This window comes from Pecten maximus, chromosome 13 (assembly GCF_902652985.1).
Source record: "Pecten maximus chromosome 13, xPecMax1.1, whole genome shotgun sequence".
Lineage (NCBI taxonomy): Eukaryota > Metazoa > Mollusca > Bivalvia > Pectinida > Pectinidae > Pecten > Pecten maximus.
The window spans coordinates 5,276,811-5,303,335 of record NC_047027.1 but is presented as its reverse complement, the minus strand read 5'-3'; the positions used below and the strand labels follow the sequence as shown (position 1 = coordinate 5,303,335).

The 26,525-nt window shown below is 39.3% G+C and overlaps 2 protein-coding genes across 4 annotated transcripts in view; one reads left to right on the top strand and one right to left on the bottom strand.

The window, feature by feature from the left end:
- LOC117340282 (kin of IRRE-like protein 1) overlaps positions 1 to 25,621 on the bottom strand; it is a 378,740-nt gene extending 353,119 nt beyond the window's left edge. For 2 of the 3 annotated variants that reach the window (XR_004535419.1, XM_033902047.1), the window contains exons 1-2: positions 25,455 to 25,621; positions 18,098 to 18,229 (exon numbers count right to left, since the gene is read on the bottom strand). The gene's annotated coding sequence lies outside the window, so the exon portion shown is untranslated. The remainder of the gene's footprint in view (positions 1 to 18,097; positions 18,230 to 25,454) is intronic. The other variant, XM_033902049.1, reaches the window with a different exon arrangement.
- LOC117340375 (foot protein 1 variant 1-like) overlaps positions 1 to 26,525 on the top strand; it is a 97,517-nt gene that overhangs the window by 8,134 nt on the left and 62,858 nt on the right. The window lies entirely within an intron of this gene.

Genomic DNA, 26,525 nt, shown 5'->3' with positions numbered 1-26,525 from the left:
CAGGTATGATATCACCTTTCTATAAGACAGGTATGATATCACCTTTCTGTAAGACAGGTATGATATCACCTTTTAATAAGACAGGTATGATATCACCTTTCTATAAGACAGGTATGATATCACCTTTCTATAAGACAGGTATGATATCACCTTTCTATAAGACAGGTATGAGATCACCTTTCCATCAGACAGGTAAGATATCACCTTTCTATAAGACAGGTATGATATCACTGTTCTGTAAGACAGGTATGATATCACCTTTCTGTAAGACAGGTATGATATCACCTTTTGATAAGACAGGTATGATATCACCTTTCTTTAAGACAGGTATGATATCACCTTTCTATAAGACAGGTATGATATCACCTTTTAATAAGACAGGTATGATATCACCTTTCCATCAGACAGGTATGATATCACCTTTCTGTAAGACAGGTATGATATCACCTTTCTGTAAGACAGGTATGATATCACCTTTTAATAAGACAGGTATGATATCATCTTTCTATAAGACAGGTATGATATCACCTTTTAATAAGACAGGTATGATATCACCTTTTAATAAGACAGGTATGATATCACCTTTCTATAAGACAGGTATGATATCACCTTTCAATAAGACAGGTATGATATCACCTTTTAATAAGACAGGTATGATATCACCTTTTAATAAGACAGGTATGATAGCACCTTTCTGTAAGACAGGTATGATATCACCGTTCTGTAAGACAGGTATGATATCACCTTTTAATAAGACAGGTATGATATCACCTTTCTATAAGACAGGTATGATATCAACTTTCTATAAGACAGGTATGATATCACCTTTCTGTAAGACAGGTATGATATCACCTTTTAATAAGACAGGTAAGATATCACCTTTCTATAAGACAGGTATGATATCACCTTTCTATAAGACAGGTATGATATCACCTTTCCATCAGACAGGTATGATATCACCTTTTAATAAGACAGGTATGATATCATCTTTCTGTAAGACAGGTATGATATCACCGTTCTGTAAGACAGGTATGATATCACCTTTCTGTAAGACAGGTATGATATCACATTTCTAAAAGACAGGTATGATATCACCTTTTAATAAGACAGGTATGATATCACCTTTCTATAAGACAGGTATGATATCAACTTTCTATAAGACAGGTATGATATCACCTTTCAATAAGACAGGTATGATATCACCTTTTAATAAGACAGGTATGATATCACCTTTTAATAAGACAGGTATGATATCACCTTTCTGTAAGACAGGTATGATATCACCGTTCTGTAAGACAGGTATGATATCACCTTTTAATAAGACAGGTATGATATCACCTTTCTATAAGACAGGTATGATATCAACTTTCTATAAGACAGGTATGATATCACCTTTCTGTAAGACAGGTATGATATCACCTTTTAATAAGACAGGTAAGATATCACCTTTCTATAAGACAGGTATGATATCACCTTTCTATAAGACAGGTATGATATCACCTTTCCATCAGACAGGTATGATATCACCTTTTAATAAGACAGGTATGATATCACCTTTCTGTAAGACAGGTATGATATCACCGTTCTGTAAGACAGGTATGATATCACCTTTCTGTAAGACAGGTATGATATCACATTTCTAAAAGACAGGTATGATATCACCTTTTAATAAGACAGGTATGATATCACCTTTCTATAAGACAGGTATGATATCAACTTTCTATAAGACAGGTATGATATCACCTTTCTGTAAGACAGGTATGATATCACCTTTTAATAAGACAGGTAAGATATCACCTTTCTATAAGACAGGTATGATATCACCTTTCTATAAGACAGGTATGATATCACCTTTCCATCAGACAGGTATGATATCACCTTTTAATAAGACAGGTATGATATCATCTTTCTATAAGACAGGTATGATATCACCTTTCTGTAAGACAGGTATGATATCACCGTTCTGTAAGACAGGTATGATATCACCTTTCTGTAAGACAGGTATGATATCACATTTCTAAAAGACAGGTATGATATCACCTTTTAATAAGACAGGTATGATATCACCTTTTAATAAGACAGGTATGATATCACCGTTCTGTGAGACAGGTATGATATCACCGTTCTGTAAGACAATGTCTTTTCCCTTTATTGTTTCATTATTGTGTCTATAACTATTTCTCCCCATGTCCCATTTACCAGCCAACGAGAAAACTGTGCCAGACAGGCTCCATAAAAGGTGATATAGGATGTAATGGCCTATATATGTCGGTGTCGGAGACAAAGGAAGTGTAGAGTGCACATCTCCACGTCGTAGTATCTCTCTGTCTCATTAATGAGCAGTTAATTACAGTAATGAAAAAACAGTTCTAGGCCTTTTAACTCACGAATCTTAACGGCAGAAAAACCAAAGCCTGCAGTAAACTAATCAATCATATCGGAAAGCCGAAAAAAATCCTCATTCTGTCGATGTAACCTAATAGTTGTAATGTTACGTTTCTCAATTAACCATTACAATGACTCCATCAAACCTTATCTCATCATGGAATTAGGACGCCTCCTAAAAATTGGGCCAAAAAAATCAATGTTTATTTGAGCCTACACGAAGATTGGAGGCTTCGGGGTACGGGATTTGTCATTAGTGTGGTGTTTACTGTCGGTAGTCGCTGTAAACAAACTGATACAAATCTGATACCAACATTTTAATACTTCATACATCATCATGGAGATTTTTTTTAACAAGGTAACCTGGTTTGATTATCAGTACTTTAAATAAACGTCAAATTATTTTACCATTTTGCAAACTAAATTGGTTTTAATTAGGCTGATAATATATTGATGTTCATGCTATTTTACCGCCCTGCTTCACAATACTGTATAAAATACTATATTAATATTTCAAATAGAACTGTTGCCAGCTATTCTAGGAATTGGGAAACTACCATATGAATTTTTCCTCTTTGTAATGAGAAGAAAAGAAAAGGAAAATATCCAGCTCATGATCTGGCTCAAACCATGTTTACCAGTGATCCCTCACTACGACTGGTCTAGCAGGAAACTTCTACCAGCCTCAACACTAAGGTTATATACACTCTCAACCTTTAAATATTGGGTATATTCTAGAAGTACCGCCAGACTATTAATCCCCGTGTTAAGAATGCCTCAGTACAAGTACACGAGAGAAAAACATTGCCAAATCCTGCACCAATGATCCTGGGACAAATCAAACTGTTAAAACTCCCTTACTGTGAGACGGGCAGGTTTGTGTGCCAACACCTGTTCCCTAAATTGGCAGACAACCTGACATCACTGTAAGTCGAAAGTGCCTATTGGTGTCAGTTAGACCAGGTTGATAGGTTCACACATCGAGTTCCTATCATTCAAAGAATATTTTTCTTTGTAAAAGTCACACTGACCCACTCCCTCAGCTCAGTGACAGACTGTAAAAGTCACACTGACCCACTCACTCAGCTCAGTGACAGAGACTGTAAAAGTCACACTGACCCACTCCCTTAGCTCAGTGACAGACTGTAAAAGTCACACTGACCCACTCCCTCAGCTCAGTGACAGACTGTAAAAGTCACACTGACCCACTCCCTCAGCTCAGTGACAGACTGTAAAAGTCACACTGACCCACACCCTCAGCTGAGTATAGACTCTAAAAGTCACACTGACCCACTCCCTCAGCTCAGTGACAGACTGTAAAAGTCACACTGACCCACTCACTCAGCTCAGTGACAGAGACTGTAAAAGTCACACTGACCCACTCCCTTAGCTCAGTGACAGAGACTGTAAAAGTCACACTGACCCACTCACTCAGCTCAGTGACAGAGACTGTAAAAGTCACACTGACCCACAACCTTAGCTCAGTGACAGACTGTAAAAGTCACACTGACCCACTCCCTCAGCTCAGTGACAGACTGTAAAAGTCACACTGACCCACTCCCTCAGCTCAGTGACAGACTGTAAAAGTCACACTGACCCACTCCCTCAGCTCAGTGACAGAGACTGTAAAAGTCACACTGACCCACTCCCTCAGCTCAGTGACAGAGACTGTAAAAGTCACACTGACCCACTCCCTCAGCTGAGTGACAGAGACTGTGAAAGTCACACTGACCCACTGTCACACTGACCCACTCCCTCAGCTCAGTGACAGAGACTGTAAAAGTCACACTGACCCACTCCCTCAGCTGAGTGACAGAGGCTGTAAAAGTCACACTGACCCACTCCCTCAGCTGAGTGACAGACTGTAAAAGTCACACTGACCCACTCCCTCAGCTCAGTGACAGAGACTGTAAAAGTCACACTGACCCACTCCCTCAGCTCAGTGACAGAGACTGTAAAAGTCACACTGACCCACTCCCTCAGCTCAGTGACAGAGACTGTAAAAGTCACACTGACCCACTCCCTCAGCTCAGTGACAGAGACTGTAAAAGTCACACTGACCCACTCCCTCAGCTCAGTGACAGAGACTGTAAAAGTCACACTGACCCACTGTCACACTGACCCACTCCCTCAGCTGAGTGACAGACTGTATAAGTCACACTGACCCACTCCCTCAGCTGAGTGACAGAGACAGTAAAAGTCACACCGACCCACTCCCTCAGCTGAGTGACAGAGACTGTAAAAGTCACACTGACCCACTGTCACACTGACCCACTCCCTCAGCTGAGTGACAGAGACTGTAAAAGTCACACTGACCCACTCCCTCAGCTCAGTGACAGAGACTGTAAAAGTCACACTGACCCACTCCCTCAGCTCAGTGACAGACTGTAAAAGTCACACTGACCCACTCCCTCAGCTCAGTGACAGAAACTGTAAACGTCACACTGACTCACCCCCTCAGCTCAGTGACAGACTGTAAAAGTCACACTGACCCACTCCCTCAGCTCAGTGACAGACTGTAAAAGTCACACTGACCCACTGTCACACTGACCCACTCCCTCAGCTGAGTGACAGAGACTGTAAAAGTCACACTGACCCACTCCCTCAGCTGAGTGACAGTGACTATAAAAGTCACACTGACCCACTCCCTCAGCTCAGTGACAGAGACTATAAAAGTCACACTGACCCACTCCCTCAGCTCAGTGACAGAGACTGTAAAAGTCACACTGACCCACTCCCTCAGCTGAGTGACAGTGACTATAAAAGTCACACTGACCCACTCCCTCAGCTCAGTGACAGAGACTATAAAAGTCACACTGACCCACTCCCTCAGCTCAGTGACAGAGACTGTAAAAGTCACACTGACCCACTCCCTCAGCTCAGTGACAGACTGTAAAAGTCACACTGACCCACTCCCTCAGCTCAGTGAAATAGACAGTAAAAGTCACACTGACCCACTCCCTCAGCTCAGTGACAGAGACTGTAAAAGTCACACTGACCCACTCCCTCAGCTCAGTGACAGACTGTAAAAGTCACACTGACCCACTCCCTCAGCTCAGTGACAAACTGTAAAAGTCACACTGACCCACTCCCTCAGCTGAGTGACAGAGACTGTAAAAGTCACACTGACCCACTCCTTCAGCTCAGTGACAGACTGTAAAAGTCACACTGACCCACTCCCTCAGCTCAGTGACAGAGACTGTAAAAGTCACACTGACCCACTCCCTCAGCTCAGTGACGGAGACTGTAAAAGTCACACTGACCCACACCCTCAGCTGAGTATAGACTCTAAAAGTCACACTGACCCACTGTCACACTGACCCACTCCCTCAGCTGAGTGACAGTGACTATAAAAGTCACACTGACCCACTCCCTCAGCTCAGTGACAGACTGTAAAAGTCACATTGACCCACTCCCTCAGCTCAGTGACAGACTGTAAAAGTCACACTGACCCACTCCCTCAGCTCAGTGACAGAGGCTGTAAAAGTCACACTGACCCACTCCCTCAGCTCAGTGACAGACTGTAAAAGTCACACTGACCCACTCACTCAGCTCAGTGACAGAGACTGTAAAAGTCACACTGACCCACTCCCTTAGCTCAGTGACAGAGACTGTAAAAGTCACACTGACCCACTCACTCAGCTCAGTGACAGAGACTGTAAAAGTCACACTGACCCACAACCTTAGCTCAGTGACAGACTGTAAAAGTCACACTGACCCACTCCCTCAGCTGAGTGACAGACTGTAAAAGTCACACTGACCCACTCCCTCAGCTCAGTGACAGACTGTAAAAGTCACACTGACCCACTCCCTCAGCTCAGTGACAGAGACTGTAAAAGTCACACTGACCCACTCCCTCAGCTCAGTGACAGAGACTGTAAAAGTCACACTGACCCACTCCCTCAGCTCAGTGACAGAGACTGTAAAAGTCACACTGACCCACTGTCACACTGACCCACTCCCTCAGCTCAGTGACAGAGACTGTAAAAGTCACACTGACCCACTCCCTCAGCTCAGTGACAGACTGTAAAAGTCACACTGACCCACTCCCTCAGCTGAGTGACAGAGACTGTAAAAGTCACACTGACCCACTCCTTCAGCTCAGTGACAGACTGTAAAAGTCACACTGACCCACTCCCTCAGCTCAGTGACAGAGACTGTAAAAGTCACACTGACCCACTCCCTCAGCTCTGTGACGGAGACTGTAAAAGTCACACTGACCCACACCCTCAGCTGAGTATAGACTCTAAAAGTCACACTGACCCACTGTCACACTGACCCACTCCCTCAGCTGAGTGACAGAGACTGTAAAAGTCACACTGACCCACTCCCTCAGCTCAGTGAAATAGACAGTAAAAGTCACACTGACCCACTCCCTCAGCTCAGTGACAGAGACTGTAAAAGTCACACTGACCCACTCCCTCAGCTCAGTGACAGACTGTAAAAGTCACACTGACCCACTCCCTCAGCTCAGTGACAGAGGCTGTAAAAGTCACACTGACCCACTCCCTCAGCTCAGTGACAGACTGTAAAAGTCACACTGACCCACTCACTCAGCTCAGTGACAGAGACTGTAAAAGTCACACTGACCCACTCCCTTAGCTCAGTGACAGAGACTGTAAAAGTCACACTGACCCACTCACTCAGCTCAGTGACAGAGACTGTAAAAGTCACACTGACCCACTGTCACACTGACCCACTCCCTCAGCTCAGTGACAGAGACTGTAAAAGTCACACTGACCCACTCCCTCAGCTGAGTGACAGACTGTAAAAGTCACACTGACCCACTCCCTCAGCTCAGTGACAGACTGTAAAAGTCACACTGACCCACTCCCTCAGCTCAGTGACAGAGACTGTAAAAGTCACACTGACCCACTCCCTCAGCTCAGTGACAGAGACTGTAAAAGTCGCACTGACCCACTCCCTCAGCTGAGTGACAGAGACTGTAAAAGTCACACTGACCCACTGTCACACTGACCCACTCCCTCAGCTCAGTGACAGAGACTGTAAAAGTCACACTGACCCACTCCCTCAGCTGAGTGACAGAGGCTGTAAAAGTCACACTGACCCACTCCCTCAGCTGAGTGACAGACTGTAAAAGTCACACTGACCCACTCCCTCAGCTCAGTGACAGAGACTGTAAAAGTCACACTGACCCACTCCCTCAGCTCAGTGACAGAGACTGTAAAAGTCACACTGACCCACTCCCTCAACTCAGTGACAGAGACTGTAAAAGTCACACTGACCCACTCCCTCAGCTGAGTGACAGAGACAGTAAAAGTCACACTGACCCACTCCCTCAGCTGAGTGACAGAGACTGTAAAAGTCACACTGACCCACTCCCTCAGCTCAGTGACAGAAACTGTAAACGTCACACTGACTCACCCCCTCAGCTCAGTGACAGACTGTAAAAGTCACACTGACCCACTCCCTCAGCTCAGTGACAGACTGTAAAAGTCACACTGACCCACTGTCACACTGACCCACTCCCTCAGCTGAGTGACAGAGACTGTAAAAGTCACACTGACCCACTCCCTCAGCTCAGGGACAGAGACTATAAAAGTCACACTGACCCACTCCCTCAGCTCAGTGACAGAGACTGTAAAAGTCACACTGACCCACTCCCTCAGCTGAGTGACAGTGACTATAAAAGTCACACTGACCCACTCCCTCAGCTCAGTGACAGAGACTGTAAAAGTCACACTGACCCACTCCCTCAGCTCAGTGACAGAGACTGTAAAAGTCACACTGACCCACTCCCTCAGCTCAGTGACAGACTGTAAAAGTCACACTGACCCACTCCCTCAGCTCAGTGAAATAGACAGTAAAAGTCACACTGACCCACTCCCTCAGCTCAGTGACAGAGACTGTAAAGTCACACTGACCCACTCCCTCAGCTCAGTGACAGACTGTAAAAGTCACACTGACCCACTCCCTCAGCTGAGTGACAGAGACTGTAAAAGTCACACTGACCCACTCCTTCAGCTCAGTGACAGACTGTAAAAGTCACACTGACCCACTCCCTCAGCTCAGTGACAGAGACTGTAAAAGTCACACTGACCCACTCCCTCAGCTCAGTGACGGAGACTGTAAAAGTCACACTGACCCACACCCTCAGCTGAGTATAGACTCTAAAAGTCACACTGACCCACTGTCACACTGACCCACTCCCTCAGCTGAGTGACAGAGACTGTAAAAGTCACACTGACCCACTCCCTCAGCTCAGTGAAATAGACAGTAAAAGTCACACTGACCCACTCCCTCAGCTCAGTGACAGAGACTGTAAAAGTCACACTGACCCACTCCCTCAGCTCAGTGACAGAGACTGTAAAAGTCACACTGACCCACTCCCTCAGCTCAGTGACAGACTGTAAAAGTCACACTGACCCACTCCCTCAGCTGAGTGACAGAGACTGTAAAAGTCACACTGACCCACTCCTTCAGCTCAGTGACAGACTGTAAAAGTCACACTGACCCACTCCCTCAGCTCAGTGACAGAGACTGTAAAAGTCACACTGACCCACTCCCTCAGCTCAGTGACGGAGACTGTAAAAGTCACACTGACCCACACCCTCAACTGAGTATAGACTCTAAAAGTCACACTGACCCACTGTCACACTGACCCACTCCCTCAGCTGAGTGACAGACTGTAAAAGTCACACTGACCCACTCCCTCAGCTCAGTGACAGAGACTAAAAGTCACACTGACCCACTCCCTCAGCTGAGTATAGACTCTAAAAGTCACACTGACCCACTGTCACACTGACCCACTCCCTCAGCTCAGTGAAATAGACAGTAAAAGTCACACTGACCCACTCCCTCAGCTCAGTGACAGACTGTAAAAGTCACACTGACCCACTCCCTCAGCTCAGTGACAGACTGTAAAAGTCACACTGACCCACTCCCTCAGCTCAGTGACAGACTGTAAAAGTCACACTGACCCACTCCCTCAGCTCAGTGACAGAGACTGTAAAAGTCACACTGACCCACTCCCTCAGCTCAGTGACAGAGACTGTATAAGTCACACTGACCCACTCCCTCAGCTCAGTGACAGACTGTAAAAGTCACACTGACCCACTCCCTCAGCTCAGTGACAGAGACTGTAAAAGTCACACTGACCCACTCCCTCAGCTCAGTGACAGAGACTGTATAAGTCACACTGACCCACTCCCTCAGCTCAGTGACAGAGACTGTAAACGTCACACTGACCCACTCCCTCAGCTGAGTGACAGAGACTGTAAAAGTCACACTGACCCACTCCCTAAGCTCAGTGACAGAGACTGTATAAGTCACACTGACCCACTCCCTCAGCTGAGTGACAGAGACTGTAAAAGCCACACTGACCCACTCCCTCAGCTCAGTGACAGACTGTAAAAGTCACACTGACCCACTCCCTCAGCTCAGTGACAGAGACTGTATAAGTCACACTGACCCACTCCCTCAGCTGAGTGACAGAGACTCTAAAAGTCACACTGACCCACTCCCTCAGCTCAGTGACAGAAACTGTAAAAGTCACACTGACCCGCTCCCTCAGCTCAGTGACAGAGACTGTATAAGTCACACTGACCCACTCCCTCAGCTGAGTGACAGAGACTGTAAAAGTCACACTGACCCACTCCCTCAGCTGATGGAGAGAGACTGCTACAGCCTTCCAACCTTAATTTACTAACTGTCTCAATTCTCGTCTCTCACCTTTTCAGCCTCCAGATCCATCATTCCATCCAGTGTTTAATGTTACAAAAATGTTATCATATCAAGGTTTATTAATACTGTAGACTTTATTCAGTCTACTCCTGAAAACATCAAATTAACTGTAACAATTATACGGGATTTTCTTAACAAAACATTAGTTTTCATTTTGTTATCATCAATGTAAATTTCATGCCCATGAAAGTTTAAGTAAACATGGAGGTAATATAACACCTGTAACGATTATTTACTCAGGTACGTCTGTTTATACACAGGTGTAATGATAACAATTACGTCCAAGGTAAACAGTCATCATTGATCCGTCAACAGCTCATATCCCAGTTATAGAAGGAGCAGGTCAGTGTGACTTTTACAGTCTCACACAATAAAATTCAGACCTCTATTCCATCACAATAAAATTCAGACCTCTATTCCATCACAATAAAATTCAGACCTCTATTCCATCACAATAAAATTCAGACCTCTATTCCATCACAATAAAATTCAGACCTCTATTCCATCACAATAAAATTCAGACCTCTATTCCATCACAATAAAATTCAGACCTCTATTCCATCACAATAAAATTCAGACCTCTATTCCATCACAATAAATTCAGACCTCTATTCCATCACAATAAAATTCAGACCTCTATTCCATCACAATAAAATTCAGACCTCTATTCCATCACAATAAAATTCAGACCTCTATTCCATCACAATAAAATTCAGACCTCTATTCCATCACAATAAAATTCAGACCTCTATTACATCACAATAAAATTCAGACCTCTATTCCATCACAATAAAATTCAGACCTCTATTCCATCACAATAAAATTCAGACCTCTATTACATCACAATAAAATTCAGACCTCTATTCCATCACAATAAAATTCAGACCTCTATTACATCACAATAAAATTCAGACCTCTATTCCATCACAATAAAATTCAGACCTCTATTCCATCACAATAAAATTCAGACCTCTATTACATCACAATAAAATTCAGACCTCTATTCCATCACAATAAAATTCAGACCTCTATTCCATCACAATAAAATTCAGACCTCTATTCCATCACAATAAAATTCAGACCTCTATTCCATCACAATAAAATTCAGACCTCTATTACATCACAATAAAATTCAGACCTCTATTCCATCACAATAAAATTCAGACCTCTATTCCATCACAATAAAATTCAGACCTCTATTCCATCACAATAAAATTCAGACCTCTATTCCATCACAATAAAATTCAGACCTCTATTCCATCACAATAAAATTCAGACCTCTATTCCATCACAATAAAATTCAGACCTCTATTCCATCACAATAAAATTCAGACCTCTATTCCATCACAATAAAATTCAGACCTCCATTCCATCACAATAAAATTCAGACCTCTATTCCATCACAATAAAATTCAGACCTCTATTCCATCACAATAAAATTCAGACCTCTATTCCATCACAATAAAATTCAGACCTCTATTCCATCACAATACAATTCAGACCTCTATTCCATCATGATAAAATTCAGACCTCTATTCCATCATGATAAAATTCAGACCTCTATTCCATCATGATAAATTTCAGACCTCTATTCCATCATGATAAAATTCAGACCTCCATTCCATCACAATAAAATTCAGACCTCTATTCCATCACAATAAAATTCAGACCTCTATTCCATCACAATAAAATTCAGACCTCTATTCCATCATGATAAAATTCAGAACTCCATTCCATCATGATAAAATTCAGACCTCTTCCCACCAAACTGTTAACGATCATCCCTGCAGTATATGCTCACACTGCAGTATTTCAACCTTAGACTAAGTTGTATTTCCGCAGGCCCATCTGCATGGAACTCGTAACTCGATATAAATTATTGTAAGATATAACCGTAAACTATACATTTAGAATTGTTTATTAACGGCACAGGAGACGCAGAAGCTGCCGACATTTCACCTTGGACTTTGTTTAAATACAATCCCCAGGTGATAAACCAAGTTATACTTTCTGGGAAAGTCAACCTCGCTAGAAAATTGATTGCTGTGGTAGAAATGCATTAGATGTTATCAATCAGTCCATCACCGGCCTGTAAATGTGGATCCTGTCAAAACCCTGACTCTCTAAATAACCAACATCATAATCTATACGTTTGAGGACTTTTTATAAATGTTTTAGTTAGGAGATAAAAATGTCTGCTGATTTACACACTGCAGTTGATGACTTTCTATGATTAGGTTGGTTTTTTGAGAAAGTCTCCGGTAATATGACAATGTCGGTCTCGAGGTTCTAAGCTTAATTAAACATATTAAGCATACTGTCATTTTTCTATAAATCTTCATAAACAGTAGCATAAAATGTCATGAAAGGAGAACGTGACAAATATTAGTTTTTATATCGGTGAAAATCACAACAATATCAATACATGTACGAGTATGTTTGTTTTGGGAGGCTGCAGTATGTTTGTGTCTGTGATGACACAAGAATTGATTTTGACACTATAGTGCTACCATACTGAAACATACTGCTTAAGACATCCAGTAGGACACCCATGGTTAGGCTTATTACCAGGACATGGGCTAATTGCTGGATAAGTACATTAAGAGGTTATGTACAACAAGAGGTCCAGAGGACCTGTATTGCTCATCTGGATATTGCAGTAAATATGGGGAAACAATATCGTAATTCTATAGAATTACTATATTTCCCCTTTTGGACCCTTAGTAATTATCAGGCCCATGGAAGGGCCATACCCACTGATCAATCGGAACACCTCGCCTCCGTCTGCGAACGTAGGCTCGGAGGTAAGTGTATGAATACACATGAAAATGATGGGTCCAGGTGATTCGCCGGACGATGACCAAATTACCGCGAACTATAGCTGTCGATAGGGTAAACAACATGGCTGCGCCCAGTCTATTCCATGCGGTTTTTAAGTATTTCACTGTATATGTGAAGAGTAAGCGTTATATCAATGTTATTGACATGTTTTTCATTTTAGTTTTGTGTTATATTTATGATCCAACCGTATTTGTAAAGATCTACTATGTGTGTACCGGTACATGTAACATCTACAGCCAGGTTATTCCCTTATTGTTTTTATTAAATCCATTTTTTTTTAACGACAGCGATGCGTTCCTTATATCAACAAAAGTATCCCTAAAAAGTCCTATTGTCTGCCAAATGTCATAAATGTTAGTTAACTCACCGAGAATACACATTAATAATAGCTAGACTGATTTAATTCTGGTAGATGCTTGAGTAAAAAAATAAGTGGCATGAGTATGATAATCGTAAGAATAAAATACACTTTTAAACATTAGACATTACATCATTGAGTCATCAAATACCGTATTTGAAATACATTTTATATATGATTTTAAATTTTACATTAATTCACAAGTAGCAACCTTGATTCTGAAACCTATATATATAACTTTATAAAAAAATACTGTACCTCTTGACCACCTTGATAGACTTCAAGTCATCAATACGTTTTGTTGCGCCTTGTCCTTGATTAAAAGTTTTTCATCAATATATCATTGTTGTGGTTCCTTGGATTTCTTTATGATTATATACAATTTCACCACCTCTTAAAGTTTATGTACAGTTTCCCAAAAAAAAGATCACTTTAAATTTGTAAAAATTGTCTCACAGTCCTCTTTTTCCTTTTATATACTGGCTTGTAGATATTTAAACACAAGTTGGGTGAAATTTTATCAGCAGGTCTTTCCAATGCTTGTTGAGTCTATTTTTGAATTGGTTAATTGTCTCACTTTCTACCACTTCCTCTGACAAGTTATTCCAGTCATTGATTACTCTTATACTAAAGGAGTTTGTTCTGATGTTCAGTCTGGTTTGGGGCTTCATACTTTTGTATTTGTGTCCTCTGGTCCTCCTGTTTGTCTCTATTTCGAAGAAATCTTCTTTTTCGAGGTTGTCTATTCCCTTGATTATTCTGAATGTTTAAATCATATCCGTTCTTTTTCTTCTGTATCATGTAATGGTATATTCTATCTGAGTTAGTTACAATTTCTATGGTGTATTGTCAAGTCTCAGTTTTTTCCTGGCAGTTTTTATGTTTGATTTGTTCATGGCACTTGTATGTTTCTGTAGAGCTTGATATGTAAATCTGTTGGCAATTAATAACTGTTGTGAGTGGTCAGTTGAACCATTTACTTTGAAGATTGTGAGGTTATCTAAGAGATTCAACAATAATAGCTTGGATCTAATTTGTACTTTTCACTCATTTGTCAATATGCTTGGGTATGTGTAGTGAGGGCCGATAACTCTGTTGGAGCACGAAAGACGGATAAAAATAAATTCCTTTCCTTTAACATTAATACCTTGCACTTAATTTCCTCACTTTCACTTAATACCACACATGCACTTCATTCACTGGTGCGACATTTAAACCCTCAATTATGTTTAAAAATTAACACTGGCACGAGGAAATTGAAAGTTTTGGGGTTACCAGTGTAATAATTCTCACAATTCTACAGTTTTCTGGAATATGACACTTTAATTGATTATGAGACATCAATTGGCATCTATCCAAGCATAAGTTCAGGGCCTCTTGTGCGTTGTTCAATGATGTAGTTACTAACGACTACAAGGAGACCCAGCCTCAAAATGATCCTGCATGACTGAATTATATGTGTGGTGATAAAACTAGCAAACAAACCAACCTAAGTAAAATCAGCTTAGGAACAAACGCACTTGCAGTACATGTATTCTAATGGATGAATAGTGACATGCCATCAAAGTTTAAAAAATGTCATGCATCTTTTGACATCAAAATCAATGTGTTGAGCATTTTGTTAAAAATACTATGAATCTAATTTATTGAGCAAAGTTTTTAATTGAATAAGACATCAGCTGACCAGAGATTTATTACTTGTACATGTATATAATTTATTCTTTATTTTCATTTTTACAATCTCATCATCATCATCTTCATGTGAATGTACTATCTTGACATATACTGTTAAGTGCATATTCATCAAAATACACATCAGCATTTTTTTTTACCATGTATATATGGCATACATATATTGAACTTCCAATCCAAAACAAAAAAGATGGGGGGGGGGGGGGGGGGTAGATGTGTAGATGTTACAGCCTCATCCCTCCACATCACATAATATGACCCACAACTTTTCATAGCAAGATATCATTCACATATGAACTAATGAATTGCCTATTGTATATCAAAATGGTATTCCTTATGTATTAATTATGATAAATATTTCACTTAATTGTCAAGATGGACAGGAAAGTGTGAAAAAAAGAGAAGAAGTTAGGAAAGGTAGTGGAAAAAAAGACAAATAAATACTAGTATGTTTGGCTTTGTCAAGGGCTGGGAGTAAGTACAAAAGGGTGCTTCTTGTGAAGTGTAAAAATGATATCAATAATAGTTGTAATAGTAATAGTTTAATCATACTTGGCAATTCAAACCAAATACCCAACTTATGAATTAACTACTGTAACTTTTTTTTACCATTTACTCCATTGTACTTCAAACTTTTCCTTAACAGTCACTCCTACCAGAAGCAATAGATTGTTGAACTTTATAATAAATGTCCTTTTTTGTGTTGATTAAAGAGTTTATATGTATTGAGTTGTGAAAACACCTCATTCGGTATAGATACTGCTCAATAATAATGATAATTTCATTATCAATCCTATTTATAGGTGAATACTTAACAGAAATCTTTAAGTACAGTAAGTGTAGTTTGGAACAATCTTCTAATTCAATTTAATTTTAATTAAAAAGTAAATAAGACTAGAATTCAACTTCTTCAGAATATATTTCACTTGGATTGTGGAGTGAAATAAAAAGGTGATTGAACTGCGATATCATCAGTGATTTAATTACATATGATATCTGTCAACAACAGTTAATGACCTTCTACTCCAGGTTTTAATGAATGATTTAAGTTTATTTTTTTTAACAAAATTCAGTCTTGGTTCAGCTGACCAGAGATAATTATCACTGTGTCAACAGTCAATGTCACTGTTAAAATGTCAAGTCACTTTTAGCTGGTGTTTTTTTTTACACTGGTACACATTTTGTTTTAGCTGTAGCATGAAGCAACAAAAGTTGACTTGTCAATGTTCAGGTTTTCATAAAGGGCTATTCCAAGCTTTCCTTCACCGGCCTAGGAGGCAATTTTCCATCACATCAATATTTTTTCTGGTATGTACAGTGTATATAGATGTAATCATATAGAAAAATCAAATCCCTTAACTTTAAACAAAAAGAACACAACAAGATAAGAAAAAACACATTTCTGGAGACATATATGTGGAGACATACATGATAGAAGAAAAGTTGGAGAACCGGATAATGATTTTACCATTAGTAAACTTTATCCTCTATCATAATATATTAATAGAATCATACCAAATTGATATGCTTCAGGGTTAACTATGTATTTTTATACCTAATAAACATAAAAATATTTTATTTCACCATTCTTTAACGGGTTTTGTATTATTTGAAATAATGTTCTAATAGGAATTTTATTTGCTTTTTGGAAAAAAAACTCTCCATGTTAACCACTTTCCTAAAGAAAACATCCTGGTTCATTTGCCTTTGTGGATGACACATGGTTGTGTTCTGTATAATGCTGATGAAAATAATATAATAGTATATACATATATATATAATATTGGCAAAGGTTTGTTAATATTGAACAAAAATAGACTTTATCAAAGTGCAGGTATGATCATTACCCTGTATATAATGTATGAGTGCATAATCCAGCTGTGGAGGAACAGTACAGATATTCTGGGTCTGGTATAATATAAATCAGACTATAATCCAGCTGTGGAGGAACAGTACAGATATTCTGGGTCTGGTGTAATATGAATCAGACTAGACCTATATCTGCTGTCACTTCTTTTTTTATGATTTTCAAGTTAGAGAAAGGAGAACACATCTTTCATGAAAACTTATCTCGGCCGTGTTTACAAGTTTTCTGTATTTTACTTTTGTCTAGATTTCATATTATAATTTATATGCATTTATAACATCAACATTCCTGCATACATGTAATTCAGATATTGTAGAAGTCTTTATATGCTAGTGATAATTTGGATGTATATCAATAAGAAATACAATTGTACTTGAAATATCATAATCATAACATTCAGGTATGCTAATTCCTCCAAATTATGAGTCCTAAATTTCAGTGTTTTTACATATAAATATATCTACAAAAATATCATATTTGAAGGTGATCACGATGTTCTGCAAATCTTGCAATTGATAAAAATGTGGCTGTCATAATGAGATGGCAGGAATGATGATGTTTATAGATATCTTGGCATATACAAATGTATATATTGTATATATTGATGTACATATATATTATATCAGACCTGTCATGACAAATATATATATATATATATTAAAAGATAAAAGAATCAAGGGTGAGATCTGTCGAAATCATTTCAGAAAATTAGAGAACTAATATGTATTGAGTAACAGAAATACCCTACTTGACAATCGAACACTCGCTGACAAAACAAAACATTACCATTTGAGATTGTTAGACAAATATTTACTTGGAGGTAAATCAGCGACTTCCTAATGATCGAAATATGAGAAATATAACGAAATACTACAATCGTGATGTGGAAAACTTTTGACATCCCATTAACTACCGTTTTCACATCATGTCGATTTATGATGATCGCTGAATCTCGCCGTTTAATGAAACATGGGCGCCGCCATTTTTTGTGTCATGTGATCGAAAGTAGTCCAAAATGGTTACTACTTTGGTCCGAGTCTAGTTTCGGAGAAAGTGACGAGGGGTTCCGATAGACCCACTGATTATACAAAATTGGTTTCCCTTTACCCAAGGATGTTGAATACTAAATTGGTTAAAATCCGCTCAGTGGTTCATGACTAGTAGTGTAAATTTAGTTTATGGACATTTGATGCAGGAGGACATAAGACTGATGTCGGACCATGGACCAGATGAACTTAAAACAGACTGACCTGATTGATGACAAAGTATCCAACAATGTTACTGGATCCACGAACAAATATCCTCGGATCTTTTCTGAATGAACAAATAGATAAATCCCTCAATGTTCCTGTGTAGAAAAAGATCCCTGACACAAGTCAAACCTGTAAAGGAAAAAAATTTGTTCATGGTACGATAAATAAATATCAATTTTCAAAAACACTGTTTACAGTACGTTAAATAAATTTAAATTTTCAAAAATACTGTTCATGGTACGATAAATAAATATCGAAATTCAAAAATAAATAAATATCAAATTCAAAAATAATGTCCATGGTATGGTAATTAAATATCAATTTTAAAAGATATTGTTCATGGCACTATAAGTAAATATCAATTTTCAAAAATAGTCACTCCAGGTAGGAGCGACCAATACATCTTCCTTGGTCGAGGATATGTTCAAGAGATTATCGTAATTTAAAGGAAACTAGATTACTGACATGTAGGAGAGGGCCCCGCAATATGCTTGAGTCTGTACCTGAACTTAACCCAAGTCATACACTGTCGTAGAATTACAATTTATATGCTGCAAATATACACACAACACTATGACCTTGACCTTTACAGGAGCAACCTTTTAAATTCCTATTGCACATCTGTATATCACAGAGTACCACCATTCATGTGATATCTCAGGACATTTTACCTTCTGCAAAGGTCTTATATGATGTACTTGAAGTATATTCCTAGTTACATCTTTAATAACAGCGACCTTGACCTTGACCTTGACCTTAAGAAAGTGTTTAAACCCATAATGTGCATCAGCACTTCACTTTGTATTACCATGTGGAATTCCAGAAAGTTTGAATTTCTGTACAGGGCCTTAGGTGATACTTTCTGTATATTTTGGGTTGTATCTTTAGTAACCTTGACCTTAAGTTTTTTTAACCCCCTATTGTATATCACAGTGTGACACCATATAAGTTTCAATGACAGACAGTACAAAAACAAGTCAAAAGTCTGGATGGCCAGTCAGACAGACAGATTACTTGCAAACCTTAGGTACACCCTGCCATAAAAGCCAACAAAACTCATAAGAACTGATACATTTTTGACAGTTGAAAATTGAATTGAACACCCATGAACGCTTGATTTCTATCTAAAGTAAGTGTGACCTTGACCTTCGAGGCTGAAAACCAATTGCAGGCAAGCACTTTAAGAAAGAAGCAGTGAATGAAGTATCAGTTTGATTGCCAAAAGCAAAATCAAGTTATTGCATGGAAAATGATTTTCTTTATTTAGCAAGTGACCTTGACCTTTGACATAGAAAATCAATCCCAAACAGCACTTTCAATCAGAAAGCACTGTATGAAGTTTGAGTTTCGATCAGCCCAAAGGAGACCCATGTTTTTTTGCAAGGAAACTGATTTTCTATTTATAGTAAAATTGACCTTGACCTTTGACACAGAAAAACAATCCCAAGCAAGCACTTTCAATAAGAAAGTTCTATATGATGTTTGAGGTAGATCAGCCAAAAGGAAACTCAACTTATTGCACGGAAATAAAAGTGTTGATGCATGGTTTGACCCTTCAGCTTTCTGGGAAACAGATATATAGAGGTTACACAATGAGTGGTTGTTGGATATGGAATTTATTTCACACGAGTAAGTTACTTACTTGTGTGAAATAAATTCCATATCCAACAATTTCGAGTCGTGTGATCTGTTTCTACCACAATAATATCGGCTGGAATCAAAGGGAAACGTGGCCAAGTATAATTTCGCGTATGCAAATAAAGTGTACCGGTGACGTCCGGGACCCGGTGATGATGACGTCAATAACAATTGCAGCTTGGTTCAAAGTTCACCGTGTTAGCCAATCAAAATGCGTACAGAGTTTATACCACGTGTGGTATAAACAGATTGTTAATCAACAGCTGTAATGATTAATGGATGGTCTGAGAGTTGAATAACACATGGTATTGTGGTAGAAATGTGTTTTAAATGACTAAAATTCAATGTTTACCTGCCCCATCACATTTGGACCATTCATTTACAGCTGAGTTGACGGGAACACAACAGAATAAAGTTTGTTTATTTAGAGGATACAACACATCGCCTGACCCCCCACTGCTGGGACTCAAACAAGCGACCTTTCAGTCACATAGCCCTGCGTCCTACCACAAAACCACCATGTTTTCCGAGGTTGTCATGATGAAGTAACAACCTTTTAAAACCATAAATTGTCATGGTAACAACTTTTTAAAGTAACATATCATCCATAAAGTAAACACTTATCTTAGTAACAGAAGAGCTCAGATTACAAGCTCTGGTACAGCAATGCACCAAGTTTACAGAATATCACCATGGAAATGATTCTCCATGGTAACAATTCTAGTCAACCAGAACGTTTTATACAGTTTCTACGATCTCCAGTTAACAACCATGAGGATTACATAAAGACTTCAATGACAAATTGAAATGACGCCCATTCTGATCGTCTGCTCCAAGTCTTGGCAGAAACACTGTACATTTTTTCTATCGTTGTCATGTTTGAAATATTTAGAGACAAACTGAAGTCAGGAGAAATAGATAGGAAACCAAAAATGGCAAAATGTCGAGTCTTCACCGTATATAACATTCTAGATAATGCTAACTAGAAGGTTTTTTTGTCGGTGAGAATAATCCGACTAAAGCTGAAATATTGCTGATATTGATATTGCCTCTAGTGTGCCTAAGGGATATAAAGGAAATTGTCAAAATATGAAAATACCAGCGGAGACGATGAAAAAGTTTATGTTACAACTGTCAGTAACTTAATACAAGGCTTAAAAGACTCCAAGAAACCATCAGGGTATGCTATAATAGGTACAGATATTCAGTACAAAAAATCTAATTACTCGAATCGTAAACCCGCCATATTGGTTCTACTACTTCATAGTTATTGTAATGAAACTTTTACTTTTGTGTTTGGTGAATTCTGTAATCTTACTCAATGGAAGCTTTTCTATGTATAACAAACCCCATTTCTGTACATTCAGATTTTCTAATTTTTTTGATGATTTTGAAATCCCTGTGTGAGAGAGGCAGATGTGTGGTGAACATGTTTTTTTGGAGGCTGCAGTATGTTTGTATTTGTCTCCTTGTGATAGTCCGAACCTGATGCCAACTTTAAAGTGCTACTTCAATAAATCATACTAATAAAGACACCGTACCGAGCAGCTAGGACACCCCACCCGGTAGCATTATACTGACATCAGGCAAGCCAGTAGTCCTACTCCCAAAATGCTGAGCGCTAAGCAGGAGTAGCAACTACCATTTTTATAGACTCTGGCTAAGGGATACAACCCAAAGTCTTCCTCACCGGCACAAACGTTCAACAAAAGTCCAAGGGACAAAACCCAAAGCCTTCCTCACAGGGACAAACATTCAACAAAAGGCCAGGGGACAGAACCCAAAGTCTTCCTCACCGGCACAAACATTCAACAAAAGGCCAGGGGATAGAACCCAAAGTCTTCCTCACCGGCACAAACATTCAACAAAAGGCCAGGGGACAGAACCCAAAGTCTTCCTCACCGGCACAAACATTCAACAAAAGGCCAGGGGATAGAACCCAAAGCCTTCCTCACCGGACAAACGTTCAACAAAAGTCCAGGGGATAGAACCCAAAGTCTTCCTCACCGGCACAAACATTCAACAAAAGTCCAGGGGATAGAACCCAAAGTCTTCCTCACCGGCACAAACGTTCAACAAAAGGCCAGGGGACAGAACCCAAAGTCTTCCTCACAGGGACAAACACTCAACAAAAGGCCAGGGGACAGAACCCAAAGTCTTCCTCACAGGGGGCAAACGTTCAACAAAAGGCCAGGGGACAGAACCCAAAGCCTTCCTCACCGGACACATCAAGGGAGAAATATATAGGAAGAAGAAAGTTACTAGAAAGAAAAGAAAATATTAGAACTTTAATTTAGTCGCCTCTTCCAATCATACAATACGGCAGGAGGTACAATTCTGTAATACACAGTGATCACCAGATGGTGTTTTATAAAGAGACGTCTCTCTAGAGAGGTTTCCATATGGTGGCTACTATTGTAGTGGAAAAGAATTGACACTTTTGACTTCTTTTGGAAAATAGTGTCAAATGCTTTTCTACTACAACAGAAGCTAGAGTATATATAATTAAATTGCTGAATCAACACGACATGACACAAATGTATTATCCTTTTCATCTTACAATATAAATCAATTAAGTATATTTATCCTCAAACCAGTCTCTCCCCTTGTATAAAAGTTTAGTACCATATTTATCCTCAAATAAGTCCCCTCCCCAAGTGTAAAAGTTTAGTACCATATTTATCCTCAAATAAGTCCCCTCCACAAGTGTAAAAGTTTAGTACCATATCTATCCTCAAATAAGCCCCTTTCCCTATTGTAAAAGTTTAGTACCATATCTATCCTCAAATAAGCCCCTTTCCCTATTGTAAAAGTTTAGTACCATATCTATCCTCAAATAAGCCCCTTTCCCTATTGTAAAAGTTTAGTACCATATCTATCCTCAAATAAGTCCCCTCCCCAAGTGTAAAAGTTTAGTACCATATCTATCCTCAAATAAGTCCCCTCCCCTTGTATAAAAGTTTAGTACCATATTTATCCTCAAATAAGTCCCCTCCCCAAGTGTAAAAGTTTAGTACCATATTTATCCTCAAATAAGTCCCCTCCGCAAGTGTAAAAGTTTAGTACCATATCTATCCTCAAATAAGTCCCCTCCCCAAGTGTAAAAGTTTAGTACCATATCTATCCTCAAATAAGCCCCTTTCCCTATTGTAAAAGTTTAGTACCATATTTATCCTCAAATAAGCCCCTTTCCCTATTGTAAAAGTTTAGTACCATATTTATCCTCAAATAAGTCCCCTCCGCAAGTGTAAAAGTTTAGTACCATATCTATCCTCAAATAAGTCCCCTCCCCAAGTGTAAAAGTTTAGTACAATATCTATCCTCAAATAAGCCCCTTTCCCTATTGTAAAAGTTTAGTACCATATTTATCCTCAAATAAGTCCCCTCACCTAGTGTAAAAGTTGTGTAAAGTAGTAAGATTTGTTCAGTATTAAAATTTGGGGAGAGTTTGTTTGTGACCCACTTTCAGTTTTCTAATCTAAAATTGATGATTCTGCAAAACTGAAGATGGGGCTTAATCATTTGTAGGGGTTTGTTTGTGGATATATACGGTAGTTTTCAACTGTATCAGGCTTGTGGACTATTGACTGTGCTATGTAACAGATAGGTCCATTTAAACCTGACTTATTGATACAGGACTTTCCAATAACTGTAGGCCTCAACCCTTAAATATCTGTAACTCAGCAAAGACAGGCAAGAGAATCAATGATGTCTTAATTTGACAAATCACCCGACATTCTTCTCATTTTAAATTTTCAAATTAGAAAACCAATATCAAATTAACTTTGTTGACACGTTGATTTATTGACATTTGAAACGCTCTATCACATATAGAGATTTAGCAGTCTCTGTATCTCTGGGTTAAACTAGCTTTCTGTAATAACATATAACCTGTATATAGAGACAAACTATTGTCACTACAGTATAACCTGTCATTAGAGACCACCCCTTCTGTTACAACAGTAGAACCTGTGTTTAGAGACCACCTTACTGTAACTACAGTAGAACCTGTCTTTAGAGACCACCTTACTGTTACTACAGTAGAACCTGTCTTTAGAGACCACCTTACTGTAACTACAGTAGAACCTGTCTTTAGAGACCACCTTACTGTTACTACAGTAGAACCTGTCTTTAGAGACCACCCTACTGTAACTACAGTAGAACCTGTCTTTAGAGACCACCTTACTGTAAGTACAGTAGAACCTGTCTTCAAAGACAACCTTACTGTAACTACAGTAGAACCTGTCTTTAGAGACCACCTTACTGTAACTACAGTAGAACCTGTCTTTAGAGACCACCTTACTGTCACTACAGTAGAACCTATCTTTAGAGACCACCTTACTGTCACTACAGTAGAACCTGTCTTTAGAGACCACCCTACTGTAACTACAGTAGAACCTGTCTTTAGAGACCACCTCACTGTAACTACAGTAGAACCTGTCTTTAGAGACCACCTCACTGTAACTACAGTAGAACCTGTCTTTAGAGACCACCTTACTGTCACTACAGTAGAACCTGTCTTTAGAGACCACCTCACTGTTACTACAGTAGAACCTGTCTTTATAGACCACCTCACTGTAACTACAGTAGAACCTGTCTTTAGAGACCACCCTACTGTTCACTACAGTAGAACCTGTCTTCAGAGACCACCTTACTGTAACTACAGTAGAACCTGTCTTTAGAGACCACCTTACTGTTACTACAGTAGAACCCGTCTTTAGAGACCACCCCTACTGTCATTTATGAATGTTCAATGATAATATAACTTTTAAGATAATGAAGGACTTTTTTAACAATACCGTATTTATCCACAAATAACCCCTTCTTTTTTGCAAAATCATTCATTTTAAATGCTACATAGGACGCTACAAAATGTTTCACAAATGAGCTCTCCACAAACTTTAATACTTTTACACTAGAGGAGAGGGTTTATTTGAGGATAAATAGTGTAATAGCGGTAATCAAGGCATTGGACACTCCTCCACCTATATCCTGTACAGTTAGTCCTCTCGATCCAGTGAGACCATAAATCACAGAGATATCACACAAACCACATCACAGATACCTTGAACAGACACAGAATTTTATATTTTTTAACAGAAAAACATGCAAGACATTTCTCACAGCCCATTTAGACAGTCAATTAGGAACTGGAACCTCCATGTTTTGGTGTTTGTGAGCATTTTGTTGTTAAATCAATCTTATTTAGTGCTAATTAGCCATCTAAACACGAAATTAACTTCACCACATTCCACGTTTTAACATCGGATGATGCCACTTATGGATGTAGTGACAATGCAGGTTCAGATTATTACTGGAGACTGATTAAGTGAGAAACAATCATTCCCTATTATTCGGATTATCTCCCTTGAATTATGGTATGACCCTTGGATAGAATTGTCTCCTTTTCAGCAATGCTACTTCTTTGAGTGATGTCATCTTCCCAAATGAAGTTATCTCCCCTGGATAAAGTTATCTCCCCTGGATAAAGTTATCTCCCATGGATAAAGTTATCTCCCTTTTGTTATCTCCTTCTGATAGAGTAATTGTATTATATAATCTGTCTAATTATTATTTGGGTAAGATTTTAAGTGAGATTCTAACTGTCCTTTTCCAGATAGTTAAATTTTTTTTAAGTTTAGTCGTTTGATATGCAAATCAGAAATATTTTTTAAATGGTGTAATAGGATAGTTTTCTACATATAAACATCATTACCTTCTGTATCCAGCTAAATCCTCAAGTCTACAGTCCAGAATAATTCCAATACTAAATCAGATTTTGTCGGTCTGCCTCTCCGGAGCGTGTACTGTCCAATACCCACACAGACACTATACAAACCTATCTTAGAAAATCCTCATTACATCCCTCGATTCATCTGGAAGTACATGAATGAAAATCCTATAGGGCCATAATTCTTCAACACAAAACCCCAGTGCCGCCTCAGCGATTCCGTCTCACATCAGCGACAGTATCAATACATTAGCTGCTGATCAAGCCAGTTAGCCTCGGGCCTAAAAAGTCAACGGCACACGTCAGATTGGCCGTTCAATAGTAATACCACTTGAGCCCTATCAATTTATAGGAAATTCTGTTTTCTCTGTTGTAACGGTCAACAACAGTGTCCAGTCATAGCTGTTTAAGTAAACGGTCATATCCTAGCAGAGAAAGTGACACAGGTCTGGGTCAGTTTTATTAAAGTACAATACCATTATACTGCTACCTCCCACCCTAGGAAACTGGTGTCCTGTACAACATCATATACCAGTATCTCCGGGAAACTTTGGTGTCCTATACAACAACATATACCAGTATCTCAGGGAACCTTGGTGTCCTGTACAATACCATTATACTGCTACCTCCTATCCTAGGGAACCTTGGTGTCCTGTACAATACCATTATACTGCTACCTCCTATCCTAGGTAACCTTGGTGTCCTGTACAATACCATTATACTGCTACCTCCTATCCTAGGGAACCTTGGTGTCCTGTACAATACCATTATACTGCTACCTCCTATCCTAGGGAACCTTGGTGTCCTGTACAATACCATTATACTGCCACCTCCTATCCTAGGGAACCTTGGTGTCCTGTACAATACCATTATACTACTACCTCCCATCCTAGGTAACCTTGGTGTCCTGTACAATACCATTATACTGCTACCTCCTATCCTAGGGAACCTTGGTGTCCTATACAATACCATTATACTGCTACCTCCTATCCTAGGGAACCTTGGTGTCCTGTACAATACCATTATACTGCTACCTCCTATCCTAGGGAACCTTGG